The following is a 5,718-nucleotide window of genomic DNA, read 5'->3' on the forward strand; positions in this document are numbered from 1 at the left end:
TATTGATGCTTTTAATTTAATTTAGATATTTTTCTCCCTTTTGGCTTTGGTTAAATAATTGGTAACACTTGAGTTGTCAAACTCAGGAGTGGTTGAAATTGGCAGATTTCGCTTTAGCTAGGATTGCTCTAACACTAGTCTCTCCACAGGAGTTGACTAGGACTTGAGGATCAAGCTAATTAGTCCACTTGACTTAACTAAGTGGGATTAAAATCCAATTCTCATAACCAATAATAAGAACATACCTCCTTGCAATTCCTTGAGAAGACGACCCGAGGTTTAAATACTCGGTTATCAATTTTAAAGGGGTTTGTTACTTGTGACAACCAAAACGTTTGTACGAAGGGATTTTTGTCGGTTTAGAGACTATACCTACAACGCGACTGTTTTTATGACATTCTTTACTGGCAAAAATCTCGATGTCAAAGAGTCTGCCAAGGATGATGGATTCATCCATACACTTCCCAGTGTCTAAGACTATAAAATCAGCAGGGATGTAGTGGTCTTCAACCTTTACCAAGACATCATCTGCAAGTCCATAAGCTTGTTTTCTTGAATTGTCTGCCATCTCTAGTGAGATTCTTGCAGCTTGTACCTCAAGGATTCCTAGCTTCTCCATTACAGAGAGGGGCATGAGGTTTATGCTTGACCCTAGGTCACATAGAGCCTTTTCAAAGGTTATGGTGCCTATGGTACAAGGTATTGAGAACTTTCCAGGGTCTTGTCTCTTTAGAGGTAATTTCTGTCTAGTCAAGGCATCCAGTTCTTTGGTGAGCAAGGGGGGTTCATCCTCCCAAGTATCATTACCAAATAACTTGACATTTAACTTCATGATTGCTCCAAGGTACTTAGCAACTTGCTCTTTAGTATCATCTTCATCCTCTTCAGAGGAAGTGGTGCACGAAATTGTGATCTCTGGTAATGGCTTATTAGGTCAGATACTCTGATCTAGTTTTACAGTCTGTCACAACTTCGATACAACTGACCAGCAAGTGCACTGGGTCGTCCAAGTAATACCTTACGTGAGTAAGGGTCGAATCCCACGGAGATTGTTGGTTTGAAGCAATCTATGGTTATCTTGTAAATCTTAGTCAGGAAGTCAATTATGTTTATCAATTGAATTGTGAGTAACCAGTAGAGCATAAATTAAAAATTACTTGTTGTGCAGTAATGGAGAATATGTTGGAGTTTTGGAGATGCTTTGTCTTCTGAATCTCTGCTTTCCTCTGTCTTCTTGTTCACGCACGCACGTCCTCCTATGGCAAGCTGTGTGTTGGGGGATCACCGTTGTCAATGGCTACCTTCCATCCTTCCAGTGAAAACTACGCTCACGCACTCTGTCACAGCACGGCTAATCACCGGTTGGTTCTCGATCCGGTTGGAATAGGATTTACTATCCTTTTGCGTCTGTCACTAACGCCCAGCCTTCAGGAGTTTGAAGCTCGTCACAGTCATTCAATCCTTGAATCCTACTCGGAATACCACAGACAAGGTTTAGACTTTCCGGATTCTCATGAATGCCGCCATCAGTTCTAGCTTATACCACGGAGATTCTGATTAAGAGATCTCAGAGATACTCATTCAATCGGATATAGAACGGAGGTGGTTGTCAGGCACACGTTCATGGGTTGAGGAAGGTGATGAATGTCACTGATCATCACCTTCATCACAGTTAAGCGCGAATGAACATCTTAGATAGGAACAAGCGTGTTTGAATGGAAAACAGAAATACTTGCATTAATTCATCGAGACACAGCAGAGCTCCTCACCCCCAACAATGGGGTTTAGAGACTCATGCCGTCAGAGAATACAAAGTTTAGATCTGAAATGTCATGAGATACAAAATAAGTCTCTAAAAGTTGTTTAAATACTAAACCAGTAGCCTAGGGTTACAAAATATGAGTGGACTATGATGGATGATGCAGAGATCCACTTCTGGGGCCCACTTGGTGTGCTGGGGCCCACTTGGTGTGTGCTGGGGCTAAGACTTTAAGCAATTCACGTGCAGAGGCTATTTGTGGAGTTGAACGCCAGTTTTTGTGCCAGTTTGGGCGTTCAACTCCATTTCTTGATCCTTTTCTAGCGCTGGACGCCAGATTTGGGCAGAAGGCTGGCGTTGAACGCCAGTTTACATCGTCAATTCTTGTGCAAAGTATGGACTATTATATATTTCTGGAAAGCCCTGGATGTCTACTTTCCAACGCAATTGAAAGCACGCCATTTCTAGTTCTGTAGCTCCAGAAAATCCACTTTGAGTGCAGGGAGGTCAGAATCCAACAGCATCAGCAGTCCTTTTTCAGCCTGAATCAGATTTTTGCTCAGCTCCTTCAATTTCAGCCAGAAAAATACCTGAAATTACAGAAAAACACACAACTCATAGTAAAGTCCAGAAATATGAATTTTTCCTAAAAACTACTGGAAATAGACTAAAAACTAACTAAAACATACTCAAAACTATATGAAATTATCCCCAAAAAGCGCATAAAATATCCGCTCATCACAACACCAAACTTAAACTGTTGCTTGTCCTCAAGCAACTAGAAAAATAAAATAGAAGACTAATAGGTTGAGAAGCAATAATATCTCAGAGTTTTTGATTGAAGCTCAGATCCTAATTAGATGAGCGGGACTAGTAGCTTTTTGCTTCTGAACAGTTTTGGCATCTCACTTTATCCATTGAAGCTCAGAGTGATTGGCATCTATAGGAACTCAGAATTCAGATAGTGTTATTGATTCTCTTAGTTCAGTGTGATGATTCTTGAACACAGCTTCTTTATGAGTCTTGGCCGTGGCCCTAAGCACTTTGTTTTCCAGTATTACTACCGGATACATAAATGCCACAGACACATAACTGGGTGAACCTTTCAGATTGTGACTCAGCTTTGCTAAAGTCCCCAATTAGAGGTGTCCAGAGTTCTTAAGCACACTCTTCTTTTTGCTTTGGACCTTGACTTTAACCGCTCAGTCTCAAGTTTTCACTTGACACCTTCACGCCACAAGCACATGGTTAGGGACAGCTTGATTTAGCCGCTTAGGCCAGGATTTTATTCCTTTTTGGCCCTCCTATCCACTGATGCTCAAAGCCTTGGGATCCTTTTTATTACCCTTGCCTTTTGGTTTTAAGGGCTTTGGCTTTTTCTGCTTGCTTTCTCTTTTTTCTTTCTTTTTTTTTTTTTTTTTTTTTTGCAAGCTTTGTTCTTTGCTGCTTTTTCTTGCTTCAAGAATCATTTTTATGATTTTTCAGATTCTCAATAACATGTCTCATGTTCATCATTCTTTCAAGAGCCAACATATTTAACAGTCTTAAACAACAAATTCAAAAGATATATGCACTGTTCAAGCATTCATTCAGAAGACAGAAAGCATTGCCACCACATTTATCTAATTAGAATTTGTCTTATTAAAACTCGAAATTTTATTGCTTCTTATTTAAAAGATCTACTATTTTATTCATGTTAGCTAATGATGAGAAAAATAAACTATAGCTTAATTGGAGATAAAATCAAAATAGACTAATTACTACTATATGACTCCTAAGGTAAAATTAAAATAAGAACAGTTATCACAGAGTTAAGGTTAAGATTAGAACTCAACAACCTTGAGGTTTGGGAAGTGGATGTTCCTCTAGTCTGTGAGGTGCTTGGTCCTTCAAGAGAGAATTTCTGGCGCTTCAGTTCCTTTAAATCACGCCCTTGCTCCTCTTGGAGTGGGTTGTTTTCCTTTAGGGGCCATGATCTTAGTGATCACGGATAAGCACACCAAACTTAGAGCTTTGCTTGTCCTCAAGCAAAAGAAAAAGAAGGAGATGGGTAGAAGGAGAGCTCCTCCCCCCCCATCCTGGGGTTTGAACGCCCAAACACTGCCTGTTTTGGGCGTTCAATGCCCAAATGCTGCTATCCTGGGCGTTCAACGCCCAGTTGTTGCCCTTTTCTGGCGTTGAACGCCAGATAGCTATCCTTACTGGCGTTCAGCGCCCACTGGATGCCCATTTTGGGCGCTGAACGCCCAAAATGGCCTTCACTGGCGTTTTCTTGCCAGTAAGCTCCCTATCTCTGTTTTGTGTGTAGATTCCTTCTGTAACCCTGTAAACTTATGCAAATGATTCTTTACCTTAGTGTCATTGAACTTTATATAAACAAATAAAAATAAAAATAGGGCAAAATGCTTAGAGGATTGTTGCCCCATGGCTGGGTTGCCTCCCAGCAAGCGCTTCTTTATTGTCTTTAGCTGGACCTTGCTGAGCTTTTAATCTAGCTTTAGCCTTGAGCATTCTTGCTCAATGTTGCCCTCAAGATAATGCTTGATTCTCTGTCCATTGACAATGAACTTCTTATCAGAATCAATATCTTGAAGCTCCACATAACCATATGGTGATACACTTGTAATCACGTATGGTCCCCTCCACCGGGATTTCAGTTTCCCGGGGAATAGCCTGAGTCTAGAGTTAAACAACAGAACCTTCTGTCCTGGTTCAAAGATTCTAGATAACAGCTTTCTGTCATGCCACTTTTTTTATTTTTCTTTATAAAGCTTGGCATTTTCGAAAGCTGTGAATCTGAATTCCTCTAGCTCATTTAGCTGGAGCAATCATTTTTCTCCTGCTAATTTGGCATCTAAGTTTAGGAATCTGGTTGCCCAGTAGGCCTTATGTTCCAGTTCCATGGGCAAGTGGCATGCCTTACCATACACGAGTTGGTATGGAGAGGTCCCTATAGGGGTCTTGAATGCTGTTCTGTAAGCCCACAGAGCATCATCCAAGCTCCTTGCCCAATCCTTTCTACGGGTACTTACAGTCTGTTCCAGGATTCTCTTTAATTCTCTATTAGAGACTTCAGCTTGCCCATTGGTTTGTGGATGATATGGTGTGGCCACTTTGTGGCAAATTCCATACCGAACCATGGCAGAGTAAAGCTGTTTATTGCAGAAGTGAGTGCCCCCATCACTGATTAACACTCTAGGGACACCAAACCTGCTAAAGATATGTTTCTGGAGGAACTTCAGCACTGTTTTAGTATCATTGGTGGGTGTGGCAATAGCCTCAACCCATTTTGATACATAGTCAACTGCCACCAGAATATAAGTGTTTGAGTATGATGGTGGGAAAGGTCCCATGAAGTCAATTCCCCATACATCAAACAACTCTATTTCCAAGATTCCTTGTTGAGGCATGGCGTAACCATGAGGCAGATTACCAGCTTTTTGGCAACTGTCACAATTACGTACAAACTCTCGGGAATCTTTATAGAGTGTGGGCCAATAGAAGCCACATTGGAGGACCTTGGTGGCTGTTCGCTCACCTCCGAAATGGCCTCCATATTGAGATCCGTGGCAATGCCATAGGATTCTCTGTGCTTCCTCTCTGGGGACACATCTACGGATAATTCCGTCTGCACATCTCTTAAAGAGATAAGGTTCATCCCACAAGTAGCACTTTGCATCAGTAACTAATTTCTTCTTTTGTATTCTATTATACTCCTTGGGTATGAACCTTGCAGCTTTATAGTTTGCAATATCGGCAAACCATGGTGCTTCCTGAATGGCAAATAGATGCTCATCAGGGAACGTCTCAGAGATCTCAAGAAAGGGGAGGGACGTCCCTTTCACTGGTTCTATCCGGGACAGATGATCAGCCACTTGGTTCTCTGTTCCTTTTCTGTCTCTTATTTCTATATCAAACTCTTGCAGAAGCAATACCCATCTGATGAGCCTGGGTTTTGA

Source organism: Arachis ipaensis, chromosome B8 (genome assembly GCF_059453495.1).
Source record: "Arachis ipaensis isolate K30076 ecotype BB chromosome B8, ASM5945349v1, whole genome shotgun sequence".
In the NCBI taxonomy this organism is placed as follows: domain Eukaryota; kingdom Viridiplantae; phylum Streptophyta; class Magnoliopsida; order Fabales; family Fabaceae; genus Arachis; species Arachis ipaensis.